Consider the following 24,100-nt stretch of genomic DNA (forward strand, 5'->3'; position numbering starts at 1 on the left):
GGGCTTGCCTTGCATGCATGAGGTCCTGGGTTTGATTCCTCAGCACCACATAAGCAAAAAAAAAAAAAAAAAGCCCGAAGTGGTTCTGTGGCTCAAGTGGTAGAGTGCTAGCTTTGAGCTGAAGAGCTGAGGGACAGTGCCCAGGCGCAGAGTTCAGACCCCATGACTGGACCCCCCCCCAAAAAAAGAAAAAAACTATCCTAGGTTAACCATGTTTGGTTTAAATACTAAATATTGAAATGTGGTCATAGATACCCTGATATTTTCTTCCTACGTAAAAAAGAACTGCTACCATGAAGTTTGCCTACATTCTACAATACAAAATATAGGTTGGAGGGGAAAAAATGTTCCTTGATATGATTTTCATTTTAATAGGCCTTCATGGAAGGTGGAGGCAAATTTATGCAGGGTCAAGGAACACTCAAGATGACAAAAATGATAAATATGACCAAATGATCAAACGTGGCACATATTCCTGAGTCATTTCAACAGTAGATCCCTAAGGATATATTTCCACTTTTGCTTTGCAATTTTTACATGTTTCAAAAAAGTGTACAAAACTGTGCCTACCCAATAGGGGCGGTAGGCTGTTAGTTGACATTTGTATTGCTGAGAATACTATGCATGTTGTAAGCACTGTTCTGTTTTTCTAAAGCCTTCTTTAGCTTTAGCTCTTCTAATTTTTTCCATAATTCTTCACGTTCCAGTTCCTTCTTTTTTTCTCTCTGTCTTTCAGCTTTGTATGAACTAGTAAGGTCATCAAACAGCTTGCCATTCATCTCTATTAGCGTTTTCAACACGTTATACACCAGTGCTACAATGGTTGGATTCCAGTGTTCTTTGGAAATTTTGTACAAATTGGCAAACATAATTGGCAGAATTTTATCAATGTTCTCTTCAGTCAAACTAAGAATATATTCATTATTCCAAAAGTACAATGCTCTTTCTGCAACCTGAAAATGAGAAATGGAGACACGCTTTGAGATCTGCTTAAAAAGTGGCTCTTCAATTTTTTTTTTTAATTGTATTTTATTTTATTTGAGAACATACTGTACAGGGAGGGCTACAATTACATGGGCAGGATAATGCAAACATTTCTTACCAAGCATTGCAGCCTCCTCCTTTGTTTACCCTTCAGTTCCCTTCCCCGCCTCCCCCGTCCCCCCAACCAATTTTACCCCCCTCCCCCCACCCAATTATACCCCCTTCCCCCCCCACACCGACATTGTAAAGCTGGTTTTGACATGACATTTTGTACTTCTCATTGTTGCAACAGGTCCACCTGAATCCTTAAACGACTTGTTTGTCCCCATCTCCTCCACATGTTATACTGACATCAAATATAGTGAAAGCAGAGGTTACACTGTGGGGGAGGGACATACAAAGCAACAAAGAAATAATCTTATAATTGCGTTAGAAACACATGCATGAAAGAAACGAAAACATTAAAATACATATTTAAGGGTTCATTTTTCTAACATCACATTATCTGACCTTTTCCGCTTGACTCATACCTATACTAGATATTGCAAATAAGGGAAACCATGGGACCTATGCTTCTTTGGGCCTGGCTTACTTCACTTAATATAATTTTTTCCAAACCTTTCCATTTCCTAACAAATGGGGAAATGTCATTCTTTCTGATGGAGGCATAGAATTCCATTGTGTATATATACCACATTTTCTTGATCCATTCATCTACTGAGGGGCATCTGGGTTGGTTCCATGGCTTAGCTCTGGTAAATAATGCTGCAATAAACATAGTTGTGCTGGTAGCTTTAGTGTGGTCTTGTTTGTAAACATTTGGGTAAATGCCCAAAAGTGGGATTGCTGGATCATAGGGGAGATCTATGTGAAGTCTTTTGAGGAACCTCCATACTGCTTTCCAAAGTGGTTGAACAAGTTTACATTCCCACCAACAATGAAGTAAGGTTCCTTTCTGTCCACATCCCCTCCAGCATCTGTTGTTGTTAGAGTTCTTGATTTTTGCTGTTCTAACTGGAGTGAGGTGATATCTCAATGTTGTTTTGATTTGCATTTCTTTTATGGCTAGGGATGTTGAACATTTCTTCATGTGTCTATTGGCCATCCTTGTTTCTTCTTCAGAGAAGCTTCTCTTTAAGTCTTTCGCCCACTTATTTATTGGGCAGTTGTTTCTTTGAGGATTTGTTGTTGGGTGGTTTAATTTTTTGAGTTCCAAGTATATTTTAGATATGAGACCCTTGTCCGTTGTATGGCTAGTAAAGATCTTCTCCCAATCGGTGGGCTTTCTATTGATCTTGCCAGCTATGTCATTTGCCCTGCAGAAGCTCTGCAATCTTATGCAATCCCATTTGTCCAACCTTTCTTTGATTTGTTGTGCTTCCGGGTCTCTATTCAGAAAATTTCGACCTGAGCCAAGGAGACCTAGGGTTTCTCCTATTCCATCCTGTAATGTTTTCAGAGTGTCTGCTTTGAGTTCAAGGTCTTTGATCCATTTGGAGTTGATTCTGGTGCAGGGTGATATATAAGGATCTAGCTTTAGTTTTCTACATGTACTTAACCAATTTTGCCAGCACCATTTACTGAAGAGGCTGTCTTTCTTCCATTCTATTGTTTTAGCTTCCTTATCGAAGATTAGATGGCTATAGGTCTGTAGGTTCATTTCTGGGTTTTCAATTCTATTCCATTGGTCCTGAGGTTTGTTCTTATGCCAATACCAAGCTGTTTTGATTACTATGGCTTTATAGTAGAGTTTGAAATTTGGTATTGATATTCCTCCAGCAGTGTTCTTTCCATTGAGGAGCATTTTTGCTATTCGGGGTCTTTTATTGTTCCATATGAATTTTTGGATTGCCTCCTCTATTTCCTTGAAGAATGAGGGTGGAATTTTGATAGGTATCGCGTTGAATTTGTAGATAGCCTTGGGAAGTATTGCCATTTTCACGATGTTAATCTTGCCAATCCAGGAGCATGGGAGGTTTTGCCATTTTTTAAGTTCTGTGTTGATTTCCTTTTTCAAGATTTTGAAGTTTTCATCATAGAGGTCCTTCACTTCTTTGGTTAAGTTAATACCTAGGTATTTTATTTTTTGTGGGGCTATTACAAAGGGAGTTGCTTTCCTAATTTCAGCCACACTTTTCTCATTGTTGGCATATAGAAAAGCCATTGATTTTTGGGGGTTAATTTTATAACCTGCTACTTTGCCAAAGTTTTGAATCAGCTTGAGTAATTTGGGAGTGGAGTCTATGGGATTCTTTAAATACAAGATCATGTCATCTGCAAAGAGGGAGAGTTTTATTTCTTCTTTCCCTATTTGGATCCCCTTTATGTCTGCATCTTGTCTTATTGCTGTAGCTAGGCATTCTAATACTAGATTGAAGAGAAGTGGAGAGAGTGGGCATCCTTGTCTTGTTCCTGAGTTAAGAGGAAATGGCTTTAGTTTTTCACCATTGAGTATAATGCTGGCTGTAGGTTTGTCATATACAGCCTTTATTGTATTGAGGAATGTTCCATGGATTCCTAATTTTTCCAGAACTTTCATCATAAAGGGGTGTTGGATCTTGTCAAATGCTTTTTCTGCATCTATTGAGATAACCATGTGGTTCTTATTCTTGCTCCTGTTGATGTGATGAATAATATTAATTGATTTGCGTATATTGAACCAGCTTTGCATCCCTGAAATGAATCCTGTTTGATCATGGTGTATGATTTTTTGGATGAATTGTTGAAGTCGATTGGCCAAAATTTTGTTGAGAAGTTTTGCATCAATGTTCATCAAAGAAATGGGTCTATAGTTCTCTTTCTTTGATGAGTCCCTGCCTGGTTTTGGGATGAGGGTTATGATGGCTTCATAGAATGTGTTCGGTAGTGAGCTTTCTCTTTCAATTTCATTGAAGAGTTGGAGGAGTATTGGTGTGAGCTCTGCTTTGAAGGCCTTGTAAAATTCCGCTGTAAAACCATCTGGTCCTGGACTTTTCTTAGCTGGGAGGTCTCTTATTGCTGTTTCTATTTCAATGCTTGATATGGGCCTGTTAAGCTGGTTTAACTCATCTTGGTTTAGTTTTGGCATGTCAATATTTGCTAGGAAAAGGTCCATTTCTGTCAAGTTCTCAAACTTATTACCATAAAGTTTTGAGAAGTATTCCCTTATAATGTTCTGAATCTTGGTTGTTTCCGTGGTGATGTTTCCATTCTCATCTGTGAGTTTATTAATTTGAGTGTGTTCTCTCCTTTTTCTGATAAGGTTTGCTAAGGGTCTGTCAATTTTGTTAAGTTTTTCGAAGAACCAACTCTTTGTTTTGTTGATTCTTTCTATAGTTTTTTTGGATTCTAATTCATTTAATTCTGATTTAATTTTGATTATTTCTTTCCGTCTACTGGATTGGGGTTTATCTTGCTGCTCTTTTTCAAGGAGGTTTAGATGTGTCATTAAATTGCTAGTTTCCGATCTCTCCAATTTGTTGATGTAGGAGCTCAGAGCTATAAACTTGCCTCTGAGTACTGCCTTTGCTGTGTCCCAGAGGAGCTGGTAATTTGTGTGTTCATTTTTGTTGAATAGCATGAACATTTGAATTTCCTTTCTAATCTCTTCCATGACCCACTCATGATTCAGCAGTGTGTTGTTCAGCCTCCATGTGATACCGGACTTTCTTTGGTGGCTTTTGGTGTTGAGATCTAATTTTATTCCCTTGTGGTCAGAGAGAATGCAAGGTATAACTTCAATGTTTCTGAATTTAGACAAGTTTGCTTTGTGGCCAAAAATGTGGTCTATTTTAGAAAACGTTCCATGTGCTGCTGAGAAGAACGTGTATTCTGTTGCTGCTGGGTGAAATGTTCGGTAAATGTCTGTTAAGTCTAGTTGATCTATGCAGCTGTTTAGATCTGCGGTTTCTCTGTTGAGTTTTTGCCGAGTTGATCTATCTAGTGGGGAGAGTGGTGTGTTAAAATCCCCAACAATTAATGTCTTTGGATCTATATGGGATTTGAGGGAAAGTAGTGTTTCTTTGATAAATTTGGGTGCTCCATTGTTTGGCGAATAGATATTTAGAATTGTAATATCCTCCTGAAGGAGAGATCCTTTAATTAGTATGTAGCGACCTTCTTTATCTCTTCTCACGAATTTTAGTTTGAAGTCTATTTTATCTGATATTAGGATTGCAACTCCCGCCTGTTTATGAGGGCCATTTGCTTGGTAGATTTTGTTCCAGCCTTTAACTTTGAAAATATGTTTGTTTTTACTGGCAAGATGTGACTCCTGCAGGCAGCAGATAGAGGGGTCTTGTTTTTTAATCCAACTAGACAGTCTATGTCGCTTAATTGGAGAGTTCAGTCCGTTAACGTTAAGAGATAGTACTGAGAGGTATTTGGGGGTTCCTGCCATGTTATCCACCTTCTTGGGTCTGTGAAAACTGGGTTCTTCCTAAGGTTCTTGGATTCTCAGTTTGGGTGCAGTTTCTTGGCCTTTGTTGCGTTCTTGTTGGTTTTCTATGTGTAGGACATCTTTAAGAATCTTTTGCAGGGCTGGTTTGGTGGAGATGTATTGTTTCAATTTTTCTTTGCTATGGAAGGTTTTTATTTGGCCTTCAGTTATGAAGGAGAGTTTAGCTGGGTACAGTATTCTTGGTTGATAGTTGTTTGTTTTTAGGGCATGGCATACATCATTCCAGGCTCTTCTTGCTTTGATTGTCTCTGCTGAGAAATCTGAGGTAATTCTAATTGGTTTCCCTTTATAGGTGATTAACCTTTTCTCCTTGACAGCTTTAAGGATCTTTTCCTTGGTCTGGGTTGATCCTGTGTGGATTATAATGTGACAGTGGGATGTCCTATTCTGGTCTGGTCTATTTGGGGTTCTAAAAGCTTCTTGTATCTGAATAGGCCTATCTTTTTGTATGTTTGGGAAGTTCTCTGCTAGGATTCTGTTAAACAAATTTCCTAGACCATTAACTTCTGTTTCTAGGTGCTCCTCTACACCCATTATCCTTAGATTGGGCCTTCTGATGGTGTCTTCCAGGTGTTGGATAGACCTATCATATTTCTTGGACTTGTCTTGGATGGTTGTATGTTCTTTCTCTATAATATCTAGGCTGTCTTCAATCCCTGAGATTCGATCTTCTGCATGGTCTAACCTGCTGTCAAGACTCTCTACTTTGTTTTTTATCTCTTTTCCTTCTAATTGGTCAGCTTTGATGGCTTCAAGTTCTTTGTTGAAGCTCGGTTTTAGGTCTTGTATGATTTTCTTTACTTCCTTAATTTGGTGTTCAGTGTTTGTTCTCAAATCACTTAGTTGATTGGTTATGGTTTCTTTGGACTCCCATTCCTTCTGTTGGGTTCCATTCAGCATTCCCTTTGTGGTCTCCCTGACTTCCTTCAGCTCTTTGTTAATGGATTCCATGAATGCCTTTAGTGATCTTTGTGTATTCTCTACCTGGTCTCTTAATTCGTGAATTACTCTTTGATTAGTTTCCTCCCTTCTGTGGGATTCCTGCAGTTCTCTTTGAGTGTTCTCTGCCTGCTCACGCCATTCCTCCCTTTCTCTTTGAGTATTCTCAAGTTGTTCACGCAAATCCTGTATCAGTTTTTGAGAAGCTTCCTCACGCTTATGATATTCCTGTATAAACTTCTGGGATGCCTCCTCTCTCTCCCTATCACACTCATACAGAGTCCTTTGTACATTGTCAAACTTCTCATTTATCATGTTTGCTATTAGTGTTTGTAGAGCTATTTGGGAACTCTCCTCTGGATTATTCTTTATCTGTTCTAATCCCTGATTATCAAGGTTGGGAATTGAGATACCCGAATTTGCCATTTTTCTTGTGTTTTTCCGGCTTACTCGGCCCATTTGAGATAAAGATTGCACCAGTTTTGTGCTAGAACACTATCTTAAGGCAACCATCAACCAAAGTTTGCATTTGTACAGTCAATAGTCTACAGATACAATCTAGTTCAACAGATACATCTATTCAACATCAAACGACTATATGTTAAAGGACTTCGAACCGCAGAAAAGAATTTTGAAAACCAGAAATTATTAGGATTAGGGAGAGATGTGGGTAAAAAATGGGAATAGATTGGTGTGGGGAGGCACAGGGAGAGTTAACTATGTCCTAATCACAGTGCAGGAAGTGAGTTGGGTAGGATGCAAGTAGAGAGAGAGAGAAAAAGAAGAGACGGAAAGGGGAATAAAGAGAGACCAGAAAAAGAATAGAAACGTAAAAATTAATGTTATTATAGAGGTTAAAAGACCATCTATTTAGAGAGGAATGCGAATATGTTCAGAGAAGGGGAGGGACATAGAGGAGATGTGAAAAGCTTTAAGGATGGGAACGGGAGAAGAAAAGATCAGAAGTTCAGTAGAGCTAGATAAAAAACAAAAAGATAATTAAGAAAGAAAGAAAAAGAGAAAGAAGACAAGAAAAGAAAGGAAAACTCTCATTCACGTATTCCTAAAATAAAAATTATAAGATGAGAAAAAAAAAAGGTTACTGGAAAACAATTATTTTTTCAGAAGAGGCAAAAATTAAAGATTAATAAAAGTTTTAGAAGGGAAAAAAATTTATATATATATATATATATATATATATAAGGTAACAAAAAACAAAAAACAAGCAAAAAAAAGAAAAGAAGAAGAAGAAGAAAAAAAGAAAAAAAAAAGAAAAAAGAAAAAAAAGTCTTTTGATTTTTTTTTTGGGGGTTGGGGGGAGGAGTGGGAAGAATCCTGTATTTCCCTTTTGTCTGCTACCAGTCTCTTGTTGGAGTCTCTGGTCAGCTTGAGGTCCTGTGGCTTGATTGGTTTCTTAAGTCGGTTGGTTGGAAGAGGCAGAAAAATGCTCTGCTTTACCCAAGATTTTGAGATCCCCCTCCCAGGTTAGTTTTCTGGGAGGGTGGTCTGCTTTGAGAGTCACAAAAGAGGGGGATGTGGTGATGAGGCTAGGTTCTGGGTAGAGTTGAGGCCTTTCAATAAACAGTAGCTTTTCCCTGGGGCTATTTTGTGATAAAGCTCACAGTGCCCAGCCTGGAGCCATTCTCAGGGTTTCTGTTTTTCAATTGATTGTGGTGGCTGCTAGAGGGAGGGGCAGCCTCTGGCTCTGGTTACCCAGTGAAGCAAGGCCCTCCGATGGCTGGCGCCTGAGCTGGGTGACTTTTCCCTGGATGGAGCTGAGTCTGGCAGGTCACTTCGCCGTTAAGTTCTTGTGACCTGCTAAATGACTCATTTTATTCCAAGGCCTGAGCTGGAGCTAGCAGCTCCTCCGAACTTTGTCGGTATCCAAGATGGAGATCACAGGTGCTGGGGGGGGGGAGGGGTGGCCTTCCCTCCTCTGCTCCCTGAGGAGTGAGGACGTCGGGCTTGTACTCACGCCGAGTCTTGGATCCTGGGTCGTCTCTGGTCTGCAAACAGCAGGATGAAGATGTTCGCTCCTTGTCGGTTCTTGTTGGTGTTGAGTAGAATCCGCTCGTCCACTGCGTCTGGCTCCTTCGTCCCTGACTCTCTGTGTCTCAGGTATGTCTCCGCGCGGCAGTGGTCGCCGCCGCCGCCGCCGGAGCGGCAGCTGCTGCGTTTCCTTGGCTTCCCCTCTCTTGTCTAACTCTCTGTCCTGTGATGACACACTTGGTGTGATTCTCTGGCTTAGGACTGTTCACTGGAACTCTAAAACTCCTTTCTATGCGAGAGCTTGTTCAGATTCCAGCTTCTCCTCCGCCATCTTCCCGGAACTCTTCTCTTCAATTTTTTTGTACTGTGTTGGCTCATTAACACTTAAGATTTCTTCAATTTCTCCTAAAAACATCACCTCTTTCTGACTGCATGTTTTGGGCCAAAATTTCAGCAGTCCTCTGATTACCTGAGCATGAAACAAAGCTAATCCTTTTGCAGTATGCACAGGAATAAGAACCTTCATTAGAAATTGTTCATGTTCTGCTTTCAGTGGCAATGCAAAGCCATTGATAATACTTCCTAGTATTTCAAGAAGTTCAGCAACACCATTGAAATGTTCTGTTTCATATATAAACCTGAGGAAAATGTTGTTAATTGTTTTCTTTTTTTAAAAATTTTATTTTATTTTATTTGAGAACATACTGTACAGAGGGGCTACAATTACATGGGCAGGATAATGCATACATTTCTTACCAAGCATTGAAGCCTCCTCCTTTGTTTACCCTTCACCTCCCTTCTCAGCCTCCCCCCTCCCCCCATTGTTAATTGTTTTCTGATGAATGCTCTTAATCCAAGAAATTTCCCATAAATTCAATGCAGTACAGTCTTCAGGAAGTCACGTTCTCTGGGATCTTCACTATCAAAAAGCTCCAAGAGCTGCTGTACAAATTTCTGATCAATGTATCATTTTGCATTGCTAGGCTGGAAAACAGGGCTCTCCAAAAATCTCAGGAAGAATTCATACACCAATTGTATGTGAGGCCATGAGGCCTCAAGCGGGGGTTCATCCTCTTCTGGGTCAAAATCTGGGTTATCACTTGGAGGAAGAGTACGGAAGACGTTAGCACTGATCATTTTTACTATATCAGAATACACTGATTCAACAATTAATTAGTTGAAACATACTCAACCAGTTCATTCAGTGTTGCTCTTTTAATTTCTTTGCTCTTCAAGTCTGAAACAGAGTCCATGAAATCAAACAGTATACAACACTGCTGCAACTTCTGACAAAAAAGCTCTTGTTGTTCATTTAAAGTAGCATCTTTGAGCTGGGGTAAGGGGTGCAGCTCCGCCTGGCTGCCCTGGCTGCGGAACTGCGAGGAGCCCTGCGAGCGCTTCTGTCCCTGCGCCTTGCGCACCGATGATTTCCGGGTGAAGCCGTCCACTTTCTCCGAAGCAGAGATGGCGGCGGCGCTGGCGGCCCCCACCGCCGCCGGCGGCAACGACGAGGACGACAACATCTCTACGGCGCTGGCGCTTGGCAGCTCAGGATGCGGCTTGCACAGCGGCCCGGACAGCGGCAGCGACAGCGGCGGAGGCGGCGACGGCGGGAGGAGGAGGCGGAGCGGCGGCCGCCAGAGCCCGCAACCCCGGTCGCACAGTCCTCCCGCTCCCCGGAGCCACCGAGCTTCTCCTCGCCGCCCGACAACGCCTCACGGCCGCATCTCGACGCCGGAGCCGCCGGGTCCCCGCCGCGCGGTGCTCTCCCGGGGCAGGCGGAGGGATGGGTGAAGTTGTTGACTCCGGCGCGCAGGGCGGGTGGAAGGGAGCCCGACGTTGGGACTCACCGAGGCGGCGAGGGGGCAGGGGCGCGGACGCCGAGCGCGCCTGCCGTTCCCTCAGTCCCCGTCAGCCGCCGGCCCGGCCCGCTCCTCAGCGGCTGCTGCCGTCTGCCCTGCCTGAAGCCTTCTCCCGGGGCGCTGCCATTGCGGGTCCTTCGGAGCCACAACCGTGCCCTCTCTGCCCTGTCAGCGCGCGCTCCTCATCGCGGGACCACGGCCCCGACCTCAGGCGCGCACGCACTCGTCCTGGGCTGCGCGGAGCGGTCCGAACCTCCTCCCCTAGGCGCCCGGCGGCCGCCCACGGAGAACCCCCGGCGAGCGACGTCTCCATAAATTTCTTTGTTAAATCCAAATTCCTTTGTACAGCTACTCAAATATAATAACAATAATAATAAAATAACATATGAGAAAGACTGTAGGGAGAGTTATTGTTCTGACAGTATGGAGGATGACTCAGTCCCTCTGAACTTGATTCAGTGCGTTTCATTACCATTACATCAACACCTCAGTTGGCCAGCAAGTTATTTGATATAATTGGTTCTAGTTCCAAAAAATCATTATTTTGTAAATTATACCACATTATACCACATTAAGATTTGTGACAATCATCTGATTGTAGTGATTCTTTTGTTTATAAACCTAAACATTTTAGCCATGATTTTAATTAACATATAATAATTAATATCATCTTTTTAGGAATAAATAATCCAAATATAATCTAATGATTTGTCCTAAACTACATTTTTAATTAACCAGCCATACCAATATACACATGAGATGACATAATTAAGAATCTAGTCATATGTTTGGAATCTTTCATTCTGTAAATTGAACAAATCATGATCAATTGTATGGCTTCTATATCTAAGCTATATAATTGTTCAAGATTGTTCTCACTTTTAATTAGAAGAGCCAAAATTGTTGAGTATGTATTGACTAAAAACTGTAATGTAATGACTCTCTATTCAGAATACACTTATAAGAAACATTTATTTACATGCTCCAGCTGCTTTGATTCCACAAACATCTGGAGAGAGCAAATAGCCTAGAGATACAATATCTAAATTAAAACAAAGAAGTTTTAAGTAAAATCAGTGCTTTTGTATATTGAGGGCTGATCCTGGTTGTCCATATCTGGGCTCCCTCATGTCAAGAGGAAGGACCAAAAGGAATAGGAGTGTCAGGCCAAGCAAAGTTATGGAGGCTCTACTATCAACCCAAACAAACAATGTAGTTCAAGTAACTCAACACCCGTATAGCAATGCTCTGGGTTTGATCCTTGATATCAAAATCAAATTAGCATTTCATACTTAGGCTTATTGTTAACTAATTTTACAAGAAATATTTATCTTTAAAACAAAGTATCTATTCCTTGATTTAATAGATGCTACTACTTTCTTCTATTGTCATAAGTATGTAAAGATGTGAAGCACATCCAACTTCACTCAGTAAACAGATTGATATGAAAAATTAGTTTGTAACACTGAAGACGTATGTGGACTGATTTGGGTGATGGCTGGTGAAGTCTGGATAGCTGTGGACCTTCACATCCCTCTGCCACAGTTTTTGAAAAATGTCAGCAGCTTTTTTTTATTGTGAAAATACCGTACAGAGCGGTTACAATTACATGGGCAAGGTAATGAGTGCATTTCTTATCAAGCATTGTTGCCTCCTCCTTTGTTTCCCCTTCCCATCTCCCCCACTCCCCTTTCCCACCACTCCCCAACCCTCCACCTGATATCAACACCCCATAATCTTGTCACGACTAAAGTCTGTTCAACCCTTTTGGTCATTTTCAGATTAATTTATTTGCATATTAATTATTGCAATTTAAATGCTCATTTTATATTATAGATACAAGTGACTATCAAATAGATAATTTGAAATCATTTTCCCTCAACTTTTGAGTGATTATTCCACTTTGCTGGCTCCCTTTGTCACATTGATGTCCTAGGGTTTTCCTAAGGTAAGGGCTCTGGTGGTGGCAATGAAATCAGAGTCTTGGACGCAGCATAGTTGTTTCCAATCCCCGAAGCACACGATAAATACACTAGGAGCCAGAACTGTTGGCAATGGTTGTGGTAGAGCCAAGATGAAGAAGGGATCATGAATAAATGAAGGAGGAAGGAAGAAAGAATGCAGTCAAGAATTTATTATACATACCACAGAATTAAGGAAAATAACACAAAGGATGATTTGAAGGGTTGAGGGTGAAAATGTTGATGGGAAGACCCAAACTAAGATGTAAACATAATTATTGTTATTGTCAAGTTGCTATACAGAGCAGGTATAGTCACATGAATCAGGTTATGAGTAACGGGTACAATTTTTTTGAACCACGTCTCCCCTTCCATCACTCTTTCCAGGTTTTCCCTCCCATCCCCAAAGATGCACAATTCATGTCCACATAGTGAGCACTACTGATGTATTTGTTCATCCTTTTTCCACCTATTCTGTGCCCTCCCTTACCTTCCCAAATATAAACAATTAAACAAGACAAAAGGAAAAGAAAACAAAAACAATGGCAACTAAAATGTCTCTTGTTTCTTTTTCATAATAATATTCATTCATAATAATATTTTTTCATAATAATATTCATAGAATATTATTTTATGTGATCATATGCACATAGCTATTGTGCCCTTGTCAGCAACACTATGAATATCTTCCTTTGGCCTCAGTATGAGCAATTTCTTATGTCTGAGTGTGTGTCTCTGTGTGTGTATTGTGTATGTATAATTCAGTGTGTTTACTTGTAGATTTATAGACACATTCTAATTACCACAAATGAGGGAGATCATATGGTCTATATTTCCTTGGTTTTGGCTTACTTCACTTTATATAATTTTCCAAGATTTTCCCCTTTCCCTAAGTATGGTACAATATCATTCTTTCTGATGGATGAGTAGCATTCCATTATACATATTTTCTTGATCCATTGGTCCACCAAGAGACATCTGGGTTGATTCCATATCTTAGCTATGGTATGGTAAACAATGCTGCAGTGGACATGGTTGTGCTGGTGATCTTAGTGTGGCCTGATTGGTGGTCAATTGGATAAATCCCACAGAAGTGGGATTGCTGGGTCATAGGGAAACTTTATCTTTAGTCTTTTGAGGAACCGCCATAATGCTTTCTAGACTGATTGAACAAGTTTACATTACCACCAACAGTGTAGTAGCTAGCATTCCCTTTTGGCCAGATCTCTGCCAACATCTGCTATTGTACTTTTTTTGGTAATGGTCATTCTAATTGCAGTGAGGTATAACAATTATAATGATAATAATAAATAATTAAATAAGACTTTGGGATTGGGGACCCTGCTTTGCCCTATGCTTCAAAATGACCTTTGCTTAGCTCTCTGTGACTTGTTTTTTGTAAAAACCAGAAAACAATAACTACTTCAGTCTGTAATAATGACACAAATCAACTCTCTATAGTATGTGTTACACATAATAAGTAATGAATGTATGCTAGCTACTAATTACATGGTGAATTTTGATAAAATGTATGAATATAAACTGCTTTGTTAAATGTTAAGAAAAAAGTTCAAGCCATATCCTACAAATTTAAGGAAAGTGAAGGAGGGCTGGGAAGGTAGCTTAGTGGTAGAGTGCTGGCATTGCATGCATGAGGCCCTGGGTTCGATTCTTCAGTACCACATAAGCAGAAAAAGCCAGAACTGGTGCTATGGTTCAAGTGGTAGAGAGCTAGCCTTGAGCAGAAGAGCTGAAGGACAGCACCCAGGAACAGAGTTCAGGCCACATGGTGGACAAAAGAAAGAAAGAAAGAAAGAAAAGTGAGTGAAAGGATGGTTAGGGAAGGATGAGTGACAATATTGAAAGGGATGACATTAATCAAGACACACTGTTCATAAACTATATTGTTGAATGCTAAATCTTTTGTATAACTACTTAAGGATTATAAAAATATTTTAAAAATAATTAAAATACAAATAAAACAATAAAATAATTTAACAACAACAAAAAAGGGATCATGAATTCTCAAGTCACTGGAGGACAATCATAATCAGTAACAGAAAATTCCAGCCAAAGGAAGGGTCCTTCTTATGTTGTGGATCACAATGGATGTGTATCTGAGATCTGCTTAGGTAAGGTCTGGACTTGAGCCTCTGGTCCAAGCTTTCTACCTGCAGTGATGGATCATCACATTGAGGAGCCAAGACTGCTCTTACAGGATTTTTTGTAAACTCTTTGTAAACTCTTTTCCCCAGAATAATTAATATATTTTATGTTTAGTTACAAGAGAGTTAGTCTTTTGTATTTTATCTTAAAGCATAGTACTGGATTTAGATTATTTATTACTCTCCAATCTTGGAATAGGGGAACAGTTTTGAGATCTATTTTTCTTATCTTTTTCTCTATAATTAGCAAATTGATAATAGTCTCTTATGGAGAAAAAATTTCAGCCTGGGATTAAAATTGAATTCCTTTACACCATGGATTAAAATTTATAAGCCATTCTTAGATATCCATTTTGAAAATCATCATTCTAATACACATTTAACAAGTTGTACTAAGATGACTGCATCATGTGACATTAACTATTCTATATGTTGTATGATAATTCTACTGATCTTTATACATGAACATAAACATATACACTTTTGTCTTTTACTCTAACAACTAACCAAGTCCTATGGTGCAAGATAATTTGATTCTCTCCCACAGAAAAATTTTTAATGAGGATGGTGAAATACAATAAACATTCTTTAATGTGTGTATTCCCTACACATTGTAGTAATGATGTCCTAGGGTAAGGGGCAGTGCTTCCATGTTTTCTATTTAACAGAAGGTATAAAATAGGCTCATTACATCAATAGATGCCCACAGAATGTCAGGGTGTATTGATTTCACCATTAAGGAGACCTTGGTTGCAAATAGAATCTTAACTTCATTAAGCTGAAGTAAGCACATTGGCATTACCTCAGCCTCATTTGTCTTTTTGTCCATAAGGTAATCAAGAATACTAGATGAGATGTAATAGAAATCACTTTTTGCTTGGAGTGGGAACAAGTGGAGTTCAAGTGCCCAGATACAGATTACACTCCCTATGGACTCATTGTAGAACTTGGAAATATTTACTATCTCCTAGATGTTGCTTTCTCTTCTGAAAAGTAAAAATAATAATTGTTCTCCTGGGAATTGAGATTGGATGTAATAGAACTGTTTATAGAATGTTGCTGATATCAAATAAACATTAATTAATTAAAAATCTATTATTATGTTTTGTCAGTCATGGGACTTGAACTCTGGGCCTGGGAGTTGTACCTGAGCTCTTGAGCTCAAGGCAAGTGCTCTACCACTTGAGCCACAGAGCCACTTCTGGTTTTCTCGTGGTTAATCAGAGGTAAGGGTCTCATAGACTTTCCTGCCCAGGTTGGCTTTGAACCACTATCTTCAGATCTCAGCTTCCTGAGTAGCTAGGATTACAGGCATGAGCCACCAGTGCTTGGCAACTAAACATTAATTTATTATTAATACTGTTATTATTTGTCATATATTATTTGTATATATTTATACAGAATTGTTGGAATGTTTATTTTAGATATCTTTGATAATAAGTCATCAAAATTTAATAATATATATTTCTTATAAAATAGGATACTTGTATGATAGAAAGGTTTATGAAGATTGTGTCTTATGCATGGTAAGCTAGATGCCCCTCTGTGGATGAATGGATCAAGAAAATGTGATATATATTTATATATACATATATATTTATGAATTCTATGCCTCCATCATAAAGAATGACATTGCCCCATTGGTTAGGAAATGGAAAAATTTGGAAAACATATTAAGTGAAGGAAGCCAGGCCCAAAGAAATATAGGTCCCATGGTTTCCCTTATTTGCAATAAGTAGTATATGTCTAGGACAAGAGAAGGGTGGAAAGCTATATACATATGACCATATAAGATGATGCTAAGTAAAATGAACCCCAAGAAAGGGACACAAGAGATTTTATCTTTTTTGACGATGAGGAGGAGCTTGACCCCTATGGTTTCATCGTGCAGACGGCAGAGATTGCCTAGATTGCCAGGTTGAGCCAGACACTGGTGAAGGATGTGGCCATCTTGGCCAGGGAGATCCATGATGTGGCTGGGGATGGGGACTCCCTGGGGCCCACCCGCAGCCCTTCCCTTGGGAACATGCCCAGCACCCCTGCCTCAACCATCTCCGCGTGGGAGGAGCTTGTGCAGCGCATTCCCGAGGCCAGCCTCAACTTCCAGAAGGTGCCACCTGGCTCGCTGAACTCTCGGGACTTCAACCAGAACATGAGTGACAGCTGTGAGGAGACGCTGACCAAGACGAGGCCTCGGAACCGCGAGGAGGTGATCTTCGATAACCTGATGCTGAACCCGGTGTCCCAGCTCTCACAGGCCATCCGCCAGAACACAGAGCATCTTGCCGAAAAGATGAAGATTCTCTTCCAGAACACTGGTGGAGCGTGGGAGGACCTGGAGGCCAGGATCAACGCCGAGAATGAGGTTCCCATCCTGAAGACGTCTAACAAGGAGATCAGCTCCATCTTGAAGGAACTGAGGTGCGTGCAGAGACAGCTGGAAGTCATCAATGCCATTGTGGACCCCAATGTCAATCTGGACCTGCTGACAGGAAACAGGGCTTCCACAGGTCTGGGCCCGCAAGGGCTGGGGAAGGGCCGGGCAGCAGCCCTGCTCGCCTGCCTTGGTGGAGCCCTTGCTGCCAGCCCTGCCCCTGAGGAGCTTCCCACAACGGGCCAACTGCGGGCCCCCCAGCCTCCCAGAGCCTGCCTTCCTCCCCGACGCCAAGCAGTTCCTGATCTAGGCGCGGGCAGGTGGGGCCTTCCCCTGTGCGTGTGTGTCCTGTGGCTGCATCCACCGTGTGGCCACCTGCCCGGCCAGGTGGCTCTCTGTGAAAACCCCGTATGTGCCATAACCCCCTGGGGCAGGTGCCTCTGTGCCAACCCCTCAGCCCAGCCACCTCGCCCAGCCCTGCCGTGCCAGGCCCGGCTCTGGGTGTGGGCACTGCAAGGGCAGGCCCTGAGGGCACATACCTACCCCTCACCATCACCATTGTTTCTATTGTTAGCTTTAAAGGAAAGAGTAGTGTGTGCCATCACAGCGCCTCTGCGGGCCTGAGCCAGGGCCGCCGCCTCGCCTCCACGGGCCCGCCTCCACGGGCCTGCATGCTGTCGGACGCCAGGCAGGGAGGAAGGCTGAGTCCTGGGGTCGTTCAGAGCTGAATGGGAGCTGGGGAGAGCTCGGGTATGGCCTAGGACCGCCCAGAAGGAGGGGTGCTGCCCAACCAACCACCTGAGCTAAGAGTGGAGCTGCCCAGTCCAGCAGCCTGAGTGGACAGATGGCCCATGGAGACAGTAGGGCTAGAACCCCAGGACTGGTCCCTGCTCCCCATACAACTGCCAAATCCACCGCACTGGCGGCCCGGCAGAGCCCTGCAGAGTAGGCTCCATGGTGGGTGGCGGCTCCACCCCGGCCCCTCGTGGGGGCAGGCCTCTCTCCACACCGCAGCCTAGCGCAGGACCAGGGTCCCCAGCAGGCCAAAGTGACTGGAGAGCAGGATTCTGGGACTCCCATCTGGCCTTCCTCCTGCCCCCGGGACACAATGTGTAATAAGCTGGCGTCTGCCACGGGCTTCTGCAACCCTAGCCCTGCGGGGCAGGCCGGGGCAGCCCTGGCACCGGCAATGCGTTCTCAGGATTCTCAGCTGGCTGTGCCAGGCAGGCCGACAGTGCCCCTCTGCTCTTGCCCCTGTGGGGTGGCCAGTGTTTCCGGAGGCATGAAGTCAAAGAGCCTGTTTGCTGTGGGGGAGGGGTCCCCTCCACCCGGTTGGTGTGGGTGTGCCGTGTTTGTGCGGGGGTGGACCCAGAGGGTGCCCATCTGTGAGGGACTCGGGGCCTCCCTGGGGGTGCGGTCTCCCTGTTTACATTGAGCTGCCACAGCCCACCTGATGTTTACATGTGTGCGGGAGGGGGGTTGGGGGGGGAGGCTGGTGGCGGGTCCTCACCGGAAAGCCTGCTGTCTGTGGAGGAGGTGCTGGCCTGGCCCGTGGTATACCACCGCCCTGCGTGTCTGCGTGGCCTCGGCCTGTCGCCGGGCCGCGGTGGCTGGTCACCGTCGGCCACGCCTCCCTCCCTGTGCACTGCTGTACATTTTCAATGTAAAAATGAGTGTTTCTCCTGTGTCAGGCCCCTTGGTCCTGTGCTCCCCCGGGGCTGCGGCCTGCTTGGATTTGCAGAGTCGTCTGTACATTCTCAGGTGGTCTTGTGGATGTCTTTCAGAAAATGATTATTTTATATGATTTGTCATGGAGTTTGTTCAAATAAACCATTCTTCTATCACACAGCAAAAAAAAAAAGAGATTTTATCTTTCTTGCTGTTGTTTTTAATGTATATATAATATACTATGTGATTTTTTTGTTTCTTTCGTATGTTCTTCCCCCATGGTATAACCCCTGTTTTCACTGTATGTGATTCCAGTGCCCTGCATCTTGTATATATATTTTTCTAATTTGGGGAAGGGAAGGGAAATAACAAAATGCTTTAAGCATTGACCCATTATAACAATAAAATGTACAAGACACTATGTTGAAAACGAACTTTACAACGTCAGTGCGGGGAAGGAGGAGTTGGAGAGGTGGGTAGAGAAAGGATGGTAGGGGAAAAGTAAAGGAGGAGGTTAAAATGCTCATAGGAAATGTACTCATTACCTTACTCATGTAACTGTAACCCCTCTATACAGTATCTTTACAATAAATACATATATAAACAAAAAATACAGTCATCCCTCGGTTAAAAAAAGATATTAAAAAGATATTTAAAAAGAAAATAATTAATTGAAGGCTTAATGTTCAGAATGCTATTTTATTTTGGGTCAAACTACTATAATCATAAAATACTGATGTGAAAGATTTAGTTGAAATGTGAACTCATTTTTCGGTTCCTACAAATATTACATGTTATTCGAAGTAATGTAAAAGGGGACAAACCAAATCACAAGTATGAAAAGAATTTGATTTTTTTTTTTTTGGGTCCAGTCGTGGGGCCTGAACTCTGGGCGCTGTCCCTCAGCTCTTCAGCCCAGGGCTAGTGCTCTACCGCTTGAGCCACAGCTCCACTTCCGGCTTTTTTTCTTTTTGCCTATGTGGTGCTGAGGAATGGAACCCAGGGCCTCAGGCATGCAAGGGAAGCGCTCTACCACTGAGCCACCTTCCCAGCCCCAAGAATTTGATTTTTTAATGAACTTTACAACTTTGGTGGGGGGGTGGAGGGGAGGATTGGAGAGGGTGGGGGAAGGATGGGAATGGATGGGAAGGGGAAACAAAGGAGGAGGCTACAATGCTTGATAAGAAATGTACTCATTATCTTGCCCATGTAATTGTAACCCTTCTGTACAGTATTTTCACAATAAAAAAAAAGAAAAGAAAAGAAAAGAATTTGATCCATCAGTATACCCAGAAGAAAATGAACAAGCCACTTAAAATGGGGGAATTTTCATGAGATATCGATCACATTGGTTTCTTTAAATGTCAATTGCACAAGCTCACACCACACACACACACATTTGACCTCCAAAAAACAAACCTCTCTTCATGGTGGCCTTTTTCACAGCAGTAAAGCTACAGAAATAGCTTAAATGCTCATCAGCAGATGGATGACTTAAATACATCATAGCAATACAACAGAGCACTGATAGCTGAAATTATGGATGAAACCCCCTCATATGTTGCAATCGAGGCACTGGAGGATATTGGGTTAAATAAATTTGACTCTGCCCTTTATAAAAAGACAAATATCACATATGGAAGCAAAATAGAAAGAAAAAAATATTGTTTCCTGGAAGTATGAGAGAGACCATTGAGGAAATAAAAGTAAGTGGAGATTGGAGGCAGGCAATAAGGGCAAAGGATATATAGGATAGTTAAGGGTGGATAGAGGTTAAATCAATTGTGCAACAACATGACCAACACATAATTATGCAACACATAGTTATGCAAATATCATAATGAGTACTGTTAATTTGTACAGTCAAAATCAATTAAACTTGCTGGATACTGGTGGCTCATGCCTGTAATCCTAGCTACTCAAAAGGCTGAGCTCTGAGAATCATGGTTCAAAGCCAGCCCAGGCAGGAAAGTCCATGAGACTCTGATCTCCAAAAAACCACCAGTAACCTGAAAGTGGCGCTGTAGCTCAAGTGGTAGAGCACTTGCCTTGAGCTGAAGAGCTGAGGGACAGCACCCAGGGCCAGAGTCCAGCCCCAATGACTGATAGAAAAAAAAAAGAATCTGTTAAACTTACAATAAAACACATGAAGCAGAGAGACAGGTATCCTACAAATACACTAAATGAGACCAAAAACCACCTTCTGCAACTATTGTAAAGGAATGAATGACTCTAAAGGAAAAATAAAAACTTCAAGCAGTAAGAGGAAAGCCAAATAGTGCTAGCTTCCTTGGAAATGAGAACATATACCCTTTCACTTTCACAATATGGTTTTGTTATGGGCAAGGTGTGACTCTTGAGGGCAGCAAATAGAAAGACTTTGCTTTTTAATCCAACTAGTCCGTCTATGTTGCTTAATCAGAGAGTTAAGTCCATTCATGTTGACAGTTAGGACTGAGAGCTGTTTGGTAGTTCCTGCTGTGTTATCCACCTTTTCTGCGGGCTATGACAACTGGGTTCTTCCTATGGTTCTTGGATTCTCAGTTTGGGAACAGTTTCTTGATAGGCCAAATTTTTAATGCAACTATGTATATAATACTAGTAAAAGAGAACTGGGTTTGAATAAAGTGAGAATAGATAGAAGAGTTCAGAAATTTTATTTAAAGATATGATCACAGACAAAGAAAATAAGTAGCAATAGTAGAATTGAAGGCATATGACAGTATCGTGAAGCAGAAGATTTAAAGAAGTTATCTGCAGAATCAAAATTGGGATTTAAATATTTGTGATTTTAATGAAACTAATCAAATAATTTAAAATTGAGTGTGACTTAAGAAGACAAAAATAATGGTGAATCTTGAAATATCTAGGGAAAAGGGATTAAGTACATAGATTTCTTGCATTTCATCTGAAAATCCCAATAAAAAGAACTATATAACAAATTGATATAGCTTCTCATGTTGATATTTGTATTCACATTCATTGTACATACTGTACTGGAGATTATTATGGCTAAAATTCCCTAATAGGAAGATGAAGCCACAGCTCATGTAAAGAGGTCTAAAAAAATCACACAGTGAGAACAAAAGAGGATATTCTTAGCAGAGGATCATAAGGGCTCAATAGCTACATACATAAAATCATATAAAATGATGTTTATTGCAATTAACTCCAAGTAATGAAAGTAAGAGGTTTTTGCTTATACTGATTGTTCGTGTTTTCTTTTAACATTCTTTTCCTTATGTCAATTTTTTGTTGTTAATTCCCTACTTTCCCTGTTTTTGGTTTCCTTTGTCTTGTATATATAAGTTTATCTGATATGGGGAGGGTAAGGTTAAACACAGAAAGAAGGGACAAAGACTGAACCAATTCAGCAGTGAAACACAATGGACACTATGTAGGAAATGACCTATACAAATTTGTGGGGAGGGAAGTCAGAAGGAGAAAAATTGGGAGATAATGAGGGAGAGGGTGACACTCTTTAAAAGGAAATGTACTCATGACCTGACTTATACAACTGTAACCCCTTTGTACATCATATTTACAATAAAGTTTAAAAAAAGAAAAAGTCTTAATGATAATCCTATTGGGAAAAAAGGTAACAAAGTACATTATTTTTATTAAATGGAATAAAATTAAAAATTCCATTGAGTATAAAAATCTTTGTTAATTGCTTCTGTGAATAAAACAAAATACACTGTTTTTTATTAATATCGAACATAAAAAGTTAAAATGTTAATATAATATTTTAAAATTATAGTTATATAATTTGTTCATATGTTAGTGTGAAAATTGTCATAAATTATAAAACGTGACTAAAATTTGATTTTTAAATAATTGAACTATTCTGTATTTGATACGGTAAAATGTGTCATTTTGAAAAAAACAAAAAATATACTGTGTGAATCACAGTCACATTTCATTTCATATATTAAATTTTGTGTGTGTGTGTGTGTGTGTGTGTGTGTTTCCTTGGGATTTTCACAAATGCACATACTAGGCAAACACTCAACTATAGAAATATACTTTGAATCAGAAAACTATATTAAGTATATATTTACTTATATTTGGTTTTCTCATTAACATATAATATACAGAGAAAATGCGTTCACTAAGAAAGATGGAACAAGAGAATTTTGCATATGTTTAGAAGAATTCTAGAATTGACTTACATATATAAAGGATGATATACTGGTGAAGGCAGGACAGTGGTTTTCTCCAGCATGACCTTCATTAGGCTGTCCTTTCCCTTCCTAATTCATCTACGGATGCATTAGAAGGTTATTCAAAGTGAAGGTAGAGGTTGCATACAAATACTTTCTGGAATATGTTTTAGGGAAGAAAAAAAAGGCAAGGTTATGCTATTAGTTAGAAGTCCTAAAAAACAGAAAACCATATCCTATAACACCTCACTAAAATTAAGTATGCATATAATCTGTACAGTCACCTTGGAGTAATTGGGCTCTGAAGCTTTCCTCTGTCTTAATTGGTGACAGAAATCACTGACAAACCCCACTTCACTGTGGGGGGAAAAAGAATCGATTATGCTTTTCTGTGTTTCCTCGACAGCTTCTTATTCACATACTCACATGTAAGCACATATATACATAGACATGCATATGTACCTTCATTTATAGGTACATGAGTGTATAAATGTACAAATTTACCTTCTAAAAGAATGTAAATGATTTGGACTTAAAATATAATCGCACCTGGTTTCTTCTAAATATTGGTCAGGAATCAACTGAGCATGCTACCAAAACTGATTCCACCCAACTCTTCAAAATATGAAGAGAATGTGTAGATTCAACAATTCTGGATGGCTTCAGTTTCTTTCCACAGCAAGAGTATGTTACTTCAGCAAGAGTTTCAACATTCTGTTCAAATGCAAAACGTTAAACAAACAACTCTGGTTGAGACATTTATGCCACTAACTATGAGCAAAGATATTCATACATATATCTGTGATTATCTGCTAATCATCAAATGGTATTACCTGTGACAGAGACTGCCATAAATTTGTAATTATTTATGTACCCAAAGTAAAATGAACTCCTAGTATAAATACAGAAATAATAAAATGGTTGGCCAAAGCACTATGGAGAACCCACGCTAAAGAAAGCTGTTGAAGAAAAACTTGTGAGAGTTTATCTGATAATAACTGAGCATGTCTTACTCCATTGTAACGAGCCAATAGAAATGATCTTTGATATCTGCTTTTAAAGCAGCAATAATATTGAGGCAGTATAGAAGAAAGTAATATATCATTCAATAGAGTTTGTCAAAATTCTGTTTCTAATACAGGCTTTTACAACCAGTTGGGAAGAATTGAAATGATGTTTAGTCTAAGTAATTAACAGTCACTTTTTAGTAAGTTGATTAAAAACATGAGTTGAAATACACATATATGTGCAAAATTACATGCTTTTTTCCGTCCTTCATTGAGAAGCACAGGTGTGTATGTGTAGGTTTGTATGTATATGTGCTATTGTACACAGATGCATAGCTATATGCATATTTTAGGGCATATTTATTTATACGTGTGTATGCATGTTTGTACATGTGTGGCTATGTGTTTCTGTGGATACGTTTGTGTAACTTTGTGTGTGTTTTATATGTGTGGTCATAGGCCACAGGTGTGAGCCACTGGCACCTGACATATTTTCCAGTTTGTATGTATGTGGGTTTGTGTGTTTTTTTTGTGAAGTCTAAGAGGTGCC

At 40.7% G+C, this 24,100-nt stretch overlaps 1 pseudogene; it reads right to left on the bottom strand.

Moving 5' to 3' along the window:
* Positions 1-527: 527 nt before the first annotated feature.
* On the bottom strand, positions 528-9,873 carry LOC138807624 (serine/threonine-protein phosphatase 2A 56 kDa regulatory subunit alpha isoform pseudogene; annotated as a pseudogene).
* Positions 9,874-24,100: the final 14,227 nt, after the last annotated feature.

The sequence above is a fragment of the Dipodomys merriami genome, unplaced genomic scaffold, assembly GCF_024711535.1.
Source record: "Dipodomys merriami isolate MVZ:Mamm:240054 unplaced genomic scaffold, mDipMer1.0.p SCAF_422, whole genome shotgun sequence".
NCBI lineage: Eukaryota > Metazoa > Chordata > Mammalia > Rodentia > Heteromyidae > Dipodomys > Dipodomys merriami.